At 48.9% G+C, this 16,797-nt stretch overlaps 1 pseudogene; it reads left to right on the top strand.

Moving 5' to 3' along the window:
* Positions 1 to 16,797, top strand: part of LOC136570617 (zinc finger protein 850-like) — a 101,568-nt pseudogene that overhangs the window by 19,266 nt on the left and 65,505 nt on the right.

Here is a 16,797-nt window from a genome sequence, read left to right as displayed (position 1 = left end):
CCGCTTGGACTCAGCTGCTTGCGATCGTCGACATTGATCTCCCATCAAAAATAATGGATCGGCCACGAGCAGGACCCAGGGTCTTCACGGACGCATCTTCGCTAACCTCCACCGCAGCAGGGGGATGGCAGTCAGGAGTACAGTGGCAATGCATCAAAACCACTGACCCTACGCTTTCAGTCCAGCAACTCAAAGCAGCCACAGTAGTACTAGCATGTGGACTGTTCCCAGAAGAGCACCTCAATGTTGTAACGGACTCTATATTTGTGGGTAAACTCTGCCTAGCCATGTCTGGACCCGGCATATCAGTGTCCACAGTGGTGATTATGCTTGAAGAGGCACTTTTTTCGCAAAAAGGCACCATATCTATCATCCACGTTAACAGCCATAATCCGGTTAAGGGATTCTTTCAAATCGGCAATGACAAGGCAGACGCTGCCGCAAGAGGACTGTGAACGCTGAGAGATGCCGGTCAACTACATGAGTCCCTTCATATCGGAGCTAAAGCACTTGCGAAAAAATGCGGGATTTCGGCTGCTGATTCGAAGCACGTTGTCGCCACATGTCCCCACTGCCAAAAATCACCACTGTGGTCTAGCGGCATCAACCCCAGAGGCCTCAAAGCAGCAGAAATATGGCAGACAGACTTTACATAATGTCAGCTGCTAAGACCCCAGGCGTGGCTTGTGGTGACTGTGGATACATATAGCAGGGTGATCGTGGCCACATGGACACACAACATCAAAAAACTGACTCCAAAGCAACCATCCAACATTGGTTAATGGCCATGGCGTGGCTTGGTGTTCCAAAACAGATCAAGACAGACAATGGCCCAAATTTTGTTTCAAAATTGATCCAAGCATTCGTTTCAAAATGGGGTATCACTTCAGTACATGGCATCTCATACAATAGCACTGGGCAGGCCATTGTTGAGCGAGCAAATCAAACTCTGAAAGCCAAATTGAGGTATTGGCTAAAACCTCTGAGCCAAGGAGGTATTGGCTAAAACAGAGGGTTTTACTAACTCCATTCCCCCGAGAGACCAAGCGCGCATACTGGCAACCTCTCTGTTAGCATTAAATCAATTCCCTAGGGGGGATGAAACAAGCAGCCCCACCCAGAGACAATGGGCCACCTGAGCGCTAGAGGAAGGCCCACAGGTTATAATTAGAAATGAACTAGGGGAATGGGAGCGAGGTTGGAGACCAGTGCTCACGGGGCGAGGGTACGCAGCTGTTAAAAAAGCCGGTATAGTCAAATGGTGCCCACTTAAGTCTATCAAACCAGACCTTCAGAGTTGAACTAATGAGAATTGTGAAGTTTTATTTGCAGGACTGGATCCTTGGACATCCCCACAACCCATATACCCCAGTACCTGAAGAAAGCGACAAATCACCAAGCAGCCTGACAGCTCCCAAGAATCCCACACCAGTGAGATCCAAGCGGCAATGGTATCTCTGTGTGATCTTGCTTTTAGGGTTAATTGGCAGAGGGCAGGCCGATGCAGGGCATTACCCTCACCAGCCATTCAGGTGGGTTTTACGCCATCTCTCAAGCGATAATGCTATCAAAGAAACCATCACACCTGACAGCCCATCTTTTGAGTTTCAGCTAAGGGACATTTTTCCCCCACGGCTAGGATTCCCTGATTTTAGAGATTTATCACTATACCAGACCTATTGGTGCCCTGCTTCCAACCCAGGCAAAAGTTTCTGTAACTATCCAGGGTATGGATATTGCAGATATTGGGGGTGTGAAACTATCATGACAAGCGACAGGTAGCAACCACAGCAACCTGATAAGTTCCTGCAAGTCAGGTATGCTCCCCATGGTTGTCTGGAACCAAAATTTAGAAGACACAATCAAATATACACGGCCCAAGATGGGAGAAAACACAATTGTACGAGCTACACAATGACACAATGACAATTTTGCAGCCGACCCATGAGAGTTGGACCACTGGTAAGGTGTGGTCAGTGTTTATCCGCACCTTTCACGACATTTGGGTGAACATAAAAATTATCAGGCTTCTACTGTCAGTATCCCAATCAATCGGACCCAATCTAATTCTTACGGGCCCAAGAGGGGGATCACAACTAGCACCAATTTTACCCTTAATGTACAAGCATTAAATCCTACCTCGTCCCCATACAGCCTTTTAGATAAACCAGCTCCTTACAATTAGTTTCTTGATGTATTAAATGCCACCTTTTTATCACTGAACCAATCTAACCCAAACCTTACAAAATCATGCTGGTTATGCTATGATGCAAAGCCCCCTTTTTACGAGGGTGTTGCCCTTAATGTCCCCTTTAACTATTTGATAGCAGAGAATCCACATCAGTGCAGGTGGGACACCGCGAGTCAGGTCACAGGCCAAGGCAAGTGCTTCGGCAATGCAATTTTAGCAAGGCAGATGGGCAACATCTGCACTGAATTTATCGAACCTAATGGAAGGATCTATAAGTGGGCGATTCCGACTACTTTAGGAATGTGGGTCTGTCAGCAATCTGGAGTAAGCCCCTGTGTGCTCCTTGATAAATTCAATAACTCTGTTGATTTTTGTGTCCAAGTTCTAATTGTTCCTAGAGTCCTGTACCACCGAGAAGAAGAAGTATATCAACTTTTAGAGGAATCCAACCGGCTCCACAGAAGGGAAGTAATAAAGGGCATAACCATTGCAATGCTCTTTGGTCTAGGAGCTACTGGCACAGCCACAGGTGTCTTGGCCATGTACCTCCACACCAAGAACTTTCTCAACTGCAGATGACCATCGATGAGGACTTACAGAGAATTGAAAAATCCATCTCCTTTCTAGAGAAATCCCTCTCCTCGCTTTCAGAGGTTGTCCTGCAGAACAAACGAGGATTAGGCCTCTTGTTCATGCAACAAGGAGGCCTGTGTGTCGCCTAGAAGGAACAATGTTTTTATGCAGACCATACCAGGGTCATACGAGACTCGATGGCTGAACTAAGGGAAAGGCTAGCCCAGAGAAAGAGCAAAAGAGAAGCTCAACAAGGATGGTTCGAGTCATGGTTCAATCAGTTCCCATGGCTGACTACCCTTGTTTCCACTTTAATAGGCCCTCTTACTATGATACTCCTGACATTGATTTTTGGGCCTTGCATATTGAACAAATTAGTGTTGTTTGTTAAAAACCGTTTAGAAAAACTTAACATTTTATTTGTTGACCACCAACAATTGCTTTGAGGCACGCTTGTTGCGGATATGTTGCATTGCCTTTTACCATTTGTCGGTTTTACCATAAATCAGTTTAACAGCCTTTGCATTTTTATAACCTTTACACTTCGTGTGTTTTTAATTAATCATGAGGGAAGGGGGAAATGTGGGAAGTTAGGGACAGGCGATCGGAAGATATCACGTTGTACGGGCAGACAGAACCCCTCCCCTCAGCTGTTAAAGTTACCTAAGCCCCATTTATGACACAAGCAGAACCGAGGTTATATAACCCCATGTAACCAGTTAATAAACGCCATTTTGCCATCCACCATATTGGTGTCTGTGAGCACATGGCCCAAGCAGCTGGAGGTTTGCTACCGTGCCGTTCCTGAACCAGGTCATCACACCTCAGCAGAGGTAACAGGGATCAAATGTGGGCTGGGATTAAATATGGATTGGGATAAAATATAGATTGGGATAAAATATGAACTGGGACCAAATATGGACTGGGATCAAATAGGGGTTGGGATCAAATATGGACTAGGATCAAATATGGACTGGGATCAAATAGGGTCTGGGATCCTACAGAGTGGGATAAAATAGGGACAGATCAAATACGGACTGGGATCAAATACGGACTGGGATCAAATACGGACTGGGATCAAATATGGACTGGGGTCAAATAGGGACTAGGACCAAATATGGACTGGAATCAAATATGGACTGGGATCAAATATGGAATGGGATCAAATATGGACTAGGATAAACTATGGACTGGGATCAAATATGGATTGGGTTCCTACAGACTGGGATAAAATAGACTGAGATTATATAGACTGGGTTCAAACATGGGCTGGGATCAAATATGGATTGGGATAAAATATGAACTGGGACCAAATATGGACTGGGATCAAATAGGGGTTGGGATCAAATATGGACTAGGATCAAACATCGACTGGGATCAAATAGGGTCTGGGATCCTACAGAGTGGGATAAAATAGGGACAGATCAAATATGGACTGGGATCAAATATGGACTGGGATCATACTGACTGGAATCCAATATGGACTGGGATCAAATACAGACCGGGGTCAACTATTGACTGGGATCAAATAGGGACTTGATCAAATATGGACTGGGATCAGATAGGAACACAGATCAAACATGGACTGGGATCAAATATTGACTGGGATTGTACAGACTGGGATAAACTGGACTGAGATTATTTAGACTGGGATCAAATATGGACTGGTATCCTATGGATTGGGATCCTATGGATTGGGACCATACAGACTGAGATAAACTGGACTGGGATCATATATGGACTGGGATAAATATGGACTGGTATAATTTGGACTGGGATCAAATATGGAAGTAGGATCAAATATGGACTTGGATTAAATTTGGAATGGGATGAAATATGAATTGAGATCAAATATAGACAGGGATTAAATATGGATTGGGATCGAATATGGACTTTGATCAAATGGACTGGGATCAAATATGGACTGGCATCAAATATGGACTGGGATCCCACAGACTGAGATAAACTGGACAGAGATTATATAGACTGAGATGAAATATGGACTTGGATTAAATATGGACTGGGATCAAATAGGGAGTCACTCCCACTTGCCCCCAGCGTGTTCCCAGTTCCCCCAGCACATTTCCAGTCGCTCCCAGTCTGGTCCCAGTCCCACAGCCTTGTGGTCTCAGACCCTCCCAGTATATCCCAGTTGCGCTGAACATTCTGGCAGTTGTTGCCAGGCACTCCCAGTCACCTCAGTGTTGTTCATGTGCCGCCAGTTGTCTCTCAGTTGCTCCCAGTTCCTCTAATTAAGTCCCCAGTTGGCTCCCAGCATGGGCCTGGTAGCTCCCAGTAACCCCCAGTCAGGGTCCAATCACACCCACTCTAATCCCAGTATGAGTGTAGCCACTCCCAGTATGATCCCAGTCACTTGCAGTCTAATCCCAGTTGCTCTCAGACACTCCCAGTACAATTCCAGTGCCTCCAGTGTGATCCCAGTTGCTCCCTGTCAATGCCAGCATGACCCCAGTAGCCTCCAGTATGATCCCAGTGATTCCCTGTCTCTCCCAGTTTATCCCAGTTGCTTCCAGTTTGTTCCCAGTCACTCCCACCTCTTCTCAGTTTATTTCAGCACCATCCCAGTTACTCCCAGTCAATGCCAGCATGATTCCAGTCACCCTCAGAGTGATCCCAGTTGCTCCCAGCATGGGCCCAGCTGTTCCCAGTGTGCTTCCATCACTCCACTGTGGTTACAGACACTCCCAGTATGGTCCCAGTTGAACCCTGTTGCCCCTGCTCTAGTCACAGTCCCTCCCCATATGATCCCAGTCCCTCCCAGTATGATCCCACTCACTCCCGGTTGCTCCCAGCATGGTCCCAGTTCTCCCCAGCATGGTCCCGGTTGTTCCCAGTGTGATTCCAGTCCCCCCAGTGTGGTTCCAGACACTCCCAGTATATCCCAGTTGCCCCCAGAATGTCTGTAGTCATTTCTGGCAGTGTCATGTAGACACTGCCAGTAGCCCCAGTAAGGTGTTAGTTATGCCCAGTATATCCCAGTTGCCTCCAGCATGCATCCAGTCCTTCCCAGTTCCTCCAATTTGCTTTGCAGCATGATTCCAGTTTCCCTCAGTTGCTCCCAGTAGCCCAAAGTGTGATCCCAGTCACTTCCTTTTGACTCCAAATATGATCCCAGTAAGCTCCAGTTTGATCCCAGTCACATGCCAGCCCGCCCAGCGTGGTCCCAGTATAATCCCAGTTGCTCCCAATCTCTCCCAGTATGGTCCCAGCTGCCTCCAGCGTGGCCCCAGTTGCTTCCTAGATCAGCCCAGTCAGTCCCAGTATGAGCCCATTTTCTCGCAGCGTGCTCCCAGTTGCTCCCAGTCACTCCCAGTCTTGCCCAGTATGGGGGATGATGTGCAGGGTATGTTCCCAGTCACTCTCAGTTAGTCCCAGTATTAGTCCAGTCACTCCCAGTATGATCCAAAGATGGCCCCAGTGTGCTCCCAGTCACTGACAGAATAAACCAGTTTTGCTCCACATGATTCCAGTTGGTCTCTTTCACCCTCACTTTCCTTCCAGTCACTTCCAAAATCTCCCAGGGTACCCCAGTTCCCTCCAGCATCTTTCCAGTTCCTTCCAGTATGATCCCATTTGCTCACAAGCACTCGCAGTCAGCCTCAGTGTAGTGGCACTCACTGCCAGTATGATCCTAACCATCCTCAGCAAAATCCCAGTTCATCCCAGTATATCCCATTTACCCCTGACATGGTCTCAATTGCCCCCCCCAGGCTCCTACTCATTCCCAGTGTGATCTCAGCATGATCCCAGTATGATCGCAGTATGGAGTCAGTACAAACTCAGTACAATCCCAGTATGATGCCAATAGGATGTCAATACAAAGCCAGTAAAGTCCAAATCACTCCCAGTATGATCCCAGGGTCCATCAGTACGATCACAGTCTGCCCTGGCATGGCAATATGATCCCAGAATAATGTCAATACAAACCCAGTACAGACCCATCATGATCCCAGTATGATCCCAGTATGATGTCAGTACAAACCCAGTACAGCCCCAGTCACTCCCAGTATGATCCCAGTATGATGTCAGTACAAGCCCAGTACAGCCCCAGTCACTCCCAGTACGATCCCAGTGCAGCCCAGTCCCTGGCAGTGCTGCCACTGCTGGGATCCCCCAGCCCTGTGTGCGTTCCCCCCTGGCGGATGTGCCGAGAGGAGCCCCAAGGGCTGGCAGTGGCCAGGCAGGGTCCCCAGCAAGGCCCAGTTTGGATGTGCAGCCCCCAGTTTGCCCAGTTTGCCTCTCCTTTGGCCCGGGCCGGGTTCCCCCCGCCCGCAGCGGCTGGGAGCAGCCGAGAGCCCCGCGCTGCCCATCCCGACCTGTCCCGGCTCCATCCCCGCTCCTGCCGCGGGCTGCGAGGGCTGCGGGAACGGGCACCGAGGGTGTGGCTGCTGCTGGGGGAGGAGGAGGAGGCAGGGAAGGGCAGGGATGAAGGGGGAAAAGGAGGTGGGGCTAGGGGGGAGGAGCAGGGGGAGGAGGGATGGAAGAGGAGGGATGAAGGTGGACAGAGAGCAGCGATGGAAGGAGGAAAAGGAGGTGGGGTTAGGGAGGAGGAGGAGGAGGAGGAGGAGGAGGAGGAGGAGGAGGAGGAGGGACAAAGGCGGATCAAGGCTGAGCTGAGGGAGCCAGGCCGTTGATCCCTGCCTGGCGCCCTCAGCTCAGCCTTGATCCGCCTTTGTCCCTCCTCCTCCTCCTCCTCCTGTGGGATCATCGCCGCCCCCATCACGCTGGTGAACGGGGAGGGGGAGCTCGGCCCAGATATCCAGAGGGTCCCTGGGTTGGGTTTTTGGGGGGATGTTTGGAGAATGAAGAAGTCCAAGGCTGAGCGGAAAAGGCCCCTTGGGGGGACATCAGGGGGTGGCGGTGGCGGCTGCCGGCAGAGGCAGCCTGGAGGAGCAGAGCCCTGTGTGCCCCAGGAGCCCAAAGTGGGGAGCCCAGAGAGGGGGAGCGCCGCCATTGGCGGGAGCCTCAAGAGCCTGGAGAGGGGCAGGGGGGACTCCTTGGAGCCGCTGCAGCCCAGAGCAGAGAATGAGGGGAGAAGGGAGCCCGGGAGCCCAAACAGCCCCGGCATCCTGAAATGGGGAGAGCAAAGCGGGGGGAGCTTTTGGCATTGCTGGGACTGCCAGCAGCCTGGGCAGGGCGGGCACCGAGGAGAAGGGGGACCCCCAATCCAAGCGTGACCCCCAGCAGCTGGGACAGGGGGGAACCCCCAAACAGCAGAGGGGAGGGACCAGGGACAGGGAACTCCTGGGTGGCTTTTTCAGGGCTGAATCTTGGTGTTTGGGAGGTTTTTCTGGAGCCCAGATGGCCGCTGACTTGTAGAGATGGAGTCGGGCAGAGGGACCTTCAAACTCAGTGTGTGTTGGGGACGGTGAAACAGGAAAGCCTTATAAATATGATTGTCTGGCAAAAGATTTTGACAATATAGAAACTATAAGCAAGATTGAAATCAAAGCAAGCTTTGAGATACCTCAGTTAGTGAACAACTGGAAAACAATGGTGTGGCCCAACTGAAGGTAATCCCCTTTTAATGAAACAATTCCCTCTGCTTGCAGACTGATCCAAGGGTCAGAGCAGACCCTACTAGCTCAGCAGAAGGGGTCCAAAGAGGAGTTTTTAGCATTTAAAATGTAACACAGTATGGTGATGTAGTGATTCTTACAGGCTGTATGTAAATGCTATAGGATTTGTATCTTGTACTAGATTGGTTAGTGAGAAATAGAATATTCAACACAGAAGAAGATTTATTGTGTTGTAACAGGAACCTTACTCTCTTACGCTCTTCCCCTCTTACTCTCTTACCCTGTCACCCTCTCTACCCCTCTCTTCTCTCAGGCCTGCTCCGAGCTGTGCCTGGCAGCTCCAAGCAGGGCCCTGCACCCAGGCCCTTTGCAATAAACCGCAAGTTCCAGGGCCTGGCTGCAGAGATCTCTCGTCTCCGTCCATCCCGACCGTCCTACCCCCTGACGCTCCTACAAACGCGCTCATCCCTTGTTTTCCTCAAACCAGGATTTCCCATTGCCAACCCCAGGGAAGCTGCGAGGAAGAGGAAGATGCCCCAGGACACTGGGGCAGGTGAGGAGGAAGTCAGTGCCCCTTTCCCCTCTGTGCTGCTCCATCTCCCAGCCCAGCACAGCCCCTGGCTGCAGCTCAGCCCTGGGGGGATCCCCTTGCCCTTGCCTGTGGCATGGAGGCAAATCCCATCCTGTCCTTGTCCTTCCTCCCCCAGAGCAGGAGTTGAGCATGGAGAGCAGGGAGGACAAATCCCCGCGGCAGAACCTGGTGGCAGAGGCCGTTTTGAGCGGCTCCACGGCGCAGGAAGCCAACGGGGAGGAAAAGCCCCGGAGATGCCGCACGAGGAGGGGCTGCAAACACAGATGGCGGGGATGTGAGGGGGAAAGAGCCCGCCTGGGCCGGGAAGGCGGCCGGAGATGGAGCCAGAGCTCGGAGCTGGTGCTCCATGAGCAGCTCCATGATGGGGAGAAGCCCCACATGTGTGTGGAGATTGGGAAGAGCTTGGTGGAACTGCGACCTGATTGTGCACCAGAGGATCCACACTGGGGAACGGCCCTACGAGTGTGGGGAGTGTGGGAAGAGATTCAGACCAGCTCCCATCTCCTCCTGCACTATCGGATTCACACAGAGGAGAGGCCCTTCCAGTGCCCCAACTGCGGGAAGGGATTCAAGCACAACTCCACCCTCATCACTCACCGGCGCATCCACACAGGAGAGAGGCCCTACGAGTGTCCCCAGTGTGGGAAGAGCTTCTCCAGCAGCTCTAACTTGACCCGACACCAACGGAGGCACCGGTAAGGGAAGCCCTGTGAGTGCCCCGAGTGCCGGCAGAGCTTCGTGTGCTGCTCCAGCTCCATCCCCCACTGGAGGAGGCACTTTGGGCACAGCCCTGGTCCCTCACATTCCCTCTGATCCATGTTGGGAACACACCTGGCTGCTTCTCCTTTTGGTTTGGCCTTAATTTTCCTCTGCTTCACCTTCATCCTTTAAAAACACCCCAAACTGGGTTAAATGAAGGAAATTGATCGAATATATCTGCAGTTCCATAATTTCTCAGTTGTTTTAGAGGAAATTTAGGATTTGGGGACACGTTCTTTGTGGAATGCTGCTGTTGCTAAGAGGCAGGAATTTGATCTCATCCTTCTTGTGTTGCTAAGAACTCCTCCCCTGACCCAAACCCCAACTCCACCCTTGGGATACCCTATAAAAACCCCACTGCCCTGCCTTTGCCCTGTCTTTGGGGGGTAAGAAATGGATTCCCAGAGGATCAGCCGTTTTCCCACTGGATTCCCAAAATTTCAGCTTTTCTTCTCCTTCTCCTTCTCCTTCTCCTTCTCCTTCTCCTTCTCCTTCTTCTCCTTCTTCTTCTTCTTCTTTTCTACTTCTTCTTCTTCGTCTTCTAAGGGAGGAGGTTTACATTTTCCATTTCAGTGGAGGCTCCTGAAATGTGGAGACACTCCCAAAGACAGGACATGTAAAATAGTTCCTGAAATATGTAAATGAGTTTGTCGATATGCATGAGGGTCTATGAATATGCAACAGACTGATGGAATTAAAACCAGATTAATTAAGGGGTGTCCCTGGAAATAACTCGGAGGTCTCAGTGGCCATAACAACCTTTGCTGGATGGTCCTTGTCTCCCATGACATCAGCCTGTTGCATATTCATAGACTTTTTGCATATCCATAAACTACTTTACATATTCCAGGAGCAAAATTGGCTTCATCCTGTTTGGGGGTCCCACCCCCCTTCCAGCTCAATTTGGGGTGTCCCATCCCCCTCTCAGCTCAATTTGGGGGTCCCACCCCCCTCTTTTCCCCTCTCTCCTTCCCCTTTCCGATCGTTCCCCCAATACCGTCCTCTGTGTTTGGTTTTGGGGGCTCCAGGCCCCTCCTGCTCCGTTTTGGGGTCCCGACCCCTTTTTGGATTAATTTGGGTCCCCCAGCCCATCCTCAGGGTCACCTTCCCCCGCTCCCCAAATTCCCCTCCTCGCAACTGATGAGTCATCAGAGAGACACGCTCTGATTGGCTGGAAATTACCCCGCGCCGTCTCTGATTATTGAACGCAGTGAGAGGCCTTGGTCTGTGCCTGGCAACTGATGAGTCAGAGTCGGGCCGGGCGCTGATTGGCTGAAAATCGCTGAGCGGGGCCAGTGCTCTGAGTTTCTGCCCAGCAACTGGATTGTCATCAGTGCTGCACGTTCTGATTGGTCGGGATCTGTTATGGCGTGGGGACGGGAGGAACTGGGCTTACTTGGGGTTTCTTTGGGTTTATTTAGGGTTTGTTTGGGGTTTATTTATGGTTATTTATGGACTATTTGGGGTTTATCTTGGGTTTTACTTGGTTCATTTCTATTTATTTGGGGTTCTTTGGAATTATTTGGGGTTATTTGGGTTAATTTGGGCTTATTTGGAATTATTTGGGGTTCTTGGGGTTTATGTTGGTGTATATGTTTTTTTTTTAGGTGTACTTGAAATCATTTGGGGATTTTTATGTTTAATTTGAGGGGTGTTTTTATTTTTTGGGGTTATTTGGCAGACTTTTAGGTATTATTTGGGATTTTTTTAGGGTTATTTGGGGTTTATTTCGAGTGTTTCGGGGTTTTTTGGGTTATTGGGGGTCATGTGGAGACAAAAAAATCAGGGAATGTTTCTCCTTCAAAAAACGGGAATTTTTCCTTAATAATCTGAGAGGTTTTCCCCAGAAAACCGGGAATGTTCTCTTAAAAATCCCGGACTTTTCCCAGCCAATAGCGGACGCCCCGCCCCAAACCAACCAATCACCTCCCCTCAGGAACACCGGCCTCCCCGTGCGCCAATCCAACCAATCACCGCACACCTCCCGTCAGATACGCCCGCCTCTGATGTGCCGAACCAACCAATCACCGCAGGTATCCCCTCAGCAATGCCCGCCTGTCTCGAGCTGAACTAACCAATCACCGCGCACCTCCCCTCAGCAAAGCCCGCCTCTCCCGCCTCTCCTGTCAATCACCGTGCCCTCGACGAAAACAACCAATCACCGGGCGTCTTTCCATTGCAACTCCTGCCCTCCCCGCGCCGCTCCAGCCAATCTGAGCCGAGCCTGAAGCGGCGCCCCCTGACCCCGGGCCCGGGCATGGAGCGGGCGCCCCCTTTTCCCCCCGCCGCCCCCCGGGACCCCCTCGGGGACCCCCGGGAGCCGCCCCGGGCTCGGGCGGGTCCCGCGGGAGGCGCTGGAGAGAGCGGGGGAGGCGCTGGGAGAGGACGGGGGGCTCCGGGCGCTGCTGAGGAGGCGCAGGAACAGGTGAGGGGTCCTGGAGGGGTCGTAAGGGGAATTTGGGGAGGGGTCTTGAGGACGTTTGGGGGGCATTTGGGGAGGGCCTGGGGGGAACTTGAGGGGGTTTTAGCGGGGTCTGGGGGTGCTGGGGGGGCTTTGGGGGGGAATTTGGGGAGGGGTCCTCGGGGGCTGTCACGATCCGTCCTCACAGACGGGTTTCGTGATGGTTCGTGGATTTGATCTCAGGGTGCAAAAAGAAGCGACACGGTACAAGGGGGTTTGCAATGATAATCAAAACAAATGCACCTTTATTGAATGACCACAGCAAAATGCGATAGAGGGATTAAGGGAGAGAGGAAGATAGAGGAAGAGAGAGACAAAAGAGAGAGAGAGAGAAAGAGGGGGATAGAGCTACCAAATGTAGAGACGAAGTCCTTTGGTCCAGTCCAGTCGAGGATCCGCCTGTTACGTCGGGGAGATCTTGAAATCTCTGGCTAACTCAGAGGTTTTTATTATGATAACTCTATTGGAAATTGCGAGGAGGGGGAAACAGATACAATAAGGAATAGATGTAACAGGTAGTCCATGTTCTCAGCAGTAAACGAGAGCCATTGTGTTCTTGGTCCAGCGGTCACACCCTGCAGGCAAACATCTCGCTTTGGTCAGCTTGCCTCCCCCACACACCTGCCCCGGGCTGGGGGTTTCAGTCCCAGTCCTTGGAAGGAGCAGAGGGGCCTTTTCACATGGGGGTTTCGTGTCTCACTCCTTGATGGAGAGGCTCCTTACATCTCAGTCTGTCTGTCACGGTGGTTGTAAAACAGGTGAGGGTCTTCTGTGGGGGGACCACCCAGAACTCAGGAGAATCCAGCCAGGCCGAGAGGTGGGACAGCTCCCAAGGCTGTTGTTGCAAAAAGGGCACGGTGCTTCCTTCTTCTTCTCATTGGGCTCAGTGTAGCATACAGCAAACAACACCTGTGAAAACAATAACCTAACATTGTGCTCTCAGGTCTCGAAGCCTTTGGCTTGTGTAACTTTCTCCTACAAAGCCCGAGATTTTCAGTGGTCCCCAGTGACGATTGTGAGGCAGATGAGGGATATTTCAGACAGACTCTCACACGACCCCGTGACTCACAATTGTCTTGAAGGGATCGTCATCAGCAGGGCTCTGGAGCGTCGCTGATAGGTCTTCATGACTCGCTGTACATTGGTAGTATAACCCGGAAGAATAGGGACAGCATGACAGAGAGAGAGAGACAGAGAAAGGAGGAAAAGAAAGGATAGGAAGAAGAAAAAAAAAGAGAGACAATAAACAAACATAATTAATATTGATCACAACAGTATCAATTTTATAACTATTTTCAAATGGTTAATTAATTAAAATAGTATTATTTTTATAACAATTCTCAAATGGTCAAAACAAATCACAAATATCAAAAGCAAAAGCAATAAACAAATCATAATATAAGCACTAACTTTAAAATTATTTTCTAAACCAATTCACTAAAAATCAAAAGTAATTCCCACAAAATCATAAATGGAAATTAGGATTATTCCAAAACACATATGCTTATTCATAATTGCCTTGTGTCAAAGTCTTGGGGATGTCCACAGTGCATGGGACATCAGCCAAGTTGTGTGCATTAACTATAGACGTCAATCTTGTCAGCTGTTTCATGCTCCAATTCATAACGAATGGGACTGCTGATAAAATAAAACCAAGCAGAATTGGTATCAAAAGGATAACAATGGGATGACACAGACTGCTCAGGACACCCGTGGCAGTAGGAGACCACCTAAAAGAGTATCCCACCCCCTGTGCTCGGCATCTTTCTCCACCCTTTCCATGACACGGGGTATCTGTCTCACATTGTGATGAACAGTCATCAGGGCTTTCTGTGCGTTTTTCTCAATCTTCTCAAGGATTTCAACTAAGTCTCGATGGAGCAGCAGTTGTCTTACCAAAGTGAGATCCATCCCAATAGGAGTAGGCATCAGTTTATGAATCAGTGTGTAGTTGGATTGCAATAGGTAGTGAGAGGTAACTGGAGCTTCATAAGAGAAATCCCATCCTGCAATCTTGGTAAAGTTACAAGCACAGAAATTTGAAAGATTTTTAGTATCTACTACAACATTGTCTACTAATACAAAATCACAAGCAGGTCTGAAGCATGCACATCTATTGCCTATGTATGTAAGGACTGTTTCAGAAGTCTCATTAGGATGAATTTCAAAATGACAGATATTTTGCTCTGTGTCTGAAAAAATGTCTTGACCTATGATTGCATTGCTTTCACAGATGAACCCTTGTTCTCGGACAAGACAAGATTCTAAATTAACATTTTGCCATTTCTCACCCATTTGACGGGCCCATTCCCGATGCTCATAAGGATAGAGAACAGCTCCATCATCATTCAGCCCTAATGCAATCATAGGAAATATCAAATGCACTGAGGCATTACGTATGGTTAACACAAAAGCCATGGCTGTGTTTGTAATGGGATTGTAAGTTAAATTCACTAAGTTCCACCAGGATTGGAATTCTCTTGCAAAATCAGTGGCACTGTCCCAAATTATTTTCCCAATTTCAGTAGGAAAAGTGCCTTCTTCACCTTCTCTTATAATCGAGGCAGCAACTGACTGCATCCACAATTGTGCCTGGATACAGCTGAGAGCCAAAGAAATGTTGTTTTGTGTAGCACCGAGTGTATCAATTACCAATTTGTGGTCATTTACATTTACCTTTTCCCAATTTGGCAAAATGTTTGATAGCAGCCACTGGTGTGTTCCTAAAGCCAATGACTGCAGTGGTGGTTGTAATTTGGTCAAATCTCTAGTTGTAGCAGCCAATTTTATTCATTAATACTTCTGAATCAATACTCTTTAGAATTCCCAATCCTGTTCCCACAACACCGGTTATGTCTCTTAGCGTCCGTCTTTTAAAAGAGTTCCGCTTTTGCAATCAGGTCATCCAACCCTCAAAGGAAGTTTGCAAAAAAGGTGAACAGGCCGGCTGAATTTCTGAGACATTACTTTGCATCAGCAATTTGACTTGTTTAAGAGACCATGCCGGATTGAACAGTATTTGTTGTTGTCCTGTTTTCCTAATTATATCTGGTCCATTTTCAAAAATTCTTGGGCTAAGCATAAGCGGTGGTTGGGCTGGAGTGGTGGTGGTGTAAATTGTAACAAGTTGGGCTATAGCATTTACTATAAACTTAAAATGTAGGCCCTACAGGCCTACATTTTTTGGACCAAAGACAAACCACTTCTATGGTTTGTGCCAATGTAAAATTGTGCCAACAATCCTGTAAGCTTGGGTGTGTACAAACCTTTTCATGCTTATTTGTTTGATCTGTCAAAACACCGATTGAGGTTGCGTTACTCTGGGTAGTTCCGTTAATCATTGGGATCCTGTACTAATTTTTTTCCCCACTATCCCTTGAAGCTGCCAGGTTTTTTAGTTTTCCCATTCCTGCCTAGTGTATATCTGATTTTCATGCGTAACAACAGTTGATAGTTTTAAATCCTTCACATTTCCTGTGGATCCGGAAAAATGAACAAAAGCCTGGGACCAAGGCCATTCAGTATCAAGTTGACTAAGGGTGCTCTCAGTCCTTTCTACCCACTGGGGTGTGACTACTGTACTCAGTGTGGACTTTGTTATAGTGTTTATCTTAAATTTGTAAACCAGGCCTTTTAAACTTTATGGATTTGTCAAGTTATTTTGCCAACGGCATGTCACATAAGTTGGTTTGGCTAAAGTAAAATTATGCCAGCAGTCAGTTGATTAATTTCTACAATCCTTTGTAATTACATTGTTGGTTCTGGGGCCTAAAGTGTAGTTACCAACGTACTCCTGCCGGCAGCACAGAGTGAGGGGAATTTGTTTGGTACACTCCCACTTTGTCGTAGGACACAGTTCTGTTGTAGGGATGTGCAAATAGTTTTTTCCAGCTGGTTCTAAAAAATTTCCGGGAACTGTAATGGAGGTGGCTTTCTCATAGAGAGATCCTTCCACTTTTCTGCACGCTACCACAATCGACTCACCAATTGTTCCAGTTAGGGTTCTAGTCCAGTCCTTCTGATCCCATCCCCACTCACTTGGGCGATATATCTCAGAGTCATGCAGCACTATAGGCTCTAGGTTCAGGTGGCGACCCTTGGGATATGATCCTAGAACATTAGTGTGATGGATGGTAGCTTCAGACCACGACCACTCAGCAGGATTCTGTCCACGGAATTGTGGTAGGATGCAGAAAAGTATCACCAGTGTTATCATGGTTCAGATGATCCTCATGTCCCTCAGGGTTCTTCTGTAAAAGTAAACACGACAGAATCCTGCCACTAAGGGACAGAAAAAGTTAGAATGATGGAATTATCCAGTGTGTATTTATCCAATGCTCTCTCCCTAGAGCATCAGAGGCTACCCATGCATGTTTATTCAGAGGAGTTTTTAGCACTAGTGGTACTTCCCCTACAGTAGGGAGGTCCACCAGAACAGGTTGTCCAGGGTAATGTGCTGGAATCTTGAAATCATCTGGTCTCCCTAGAGAGGCAATTATGCTTGGAGCTATGGGGCAAAAGGCAGTGATTTTGGGACACCCATTTACCCCCCCATCTGTCATTCACACTTTTCACAGCTTCCCATAACCGAACATCCCAATTTCCCTCCTCTGGTTTCAAAAGTCATTCCAAAAGACCATTGGTCCTTTCTATGATCCCGTTAGCTTGAGGGTAGTAAGGG

The sequence above is a fragment of the Molothrus aeneus genome, unplaced genomic scaffold (assembly GCF_037042795.1).
Source record: "Molothrus aeneus isolate 106 unplaced genomic scaffold, BPBGC_Maene_1.0 scaffold_35, whole genome shotgun sequence".
In the NCBI taxonomy this organism is placed as follows: Eukaryota; Metazoa; Chordata; class Aves; order Passeriformes; family Icteridae; genus Molothrus; species Molothrus aeneus.
This window is presented reverse-complemented; position numbering and strand designations above follow the sequence as displayed.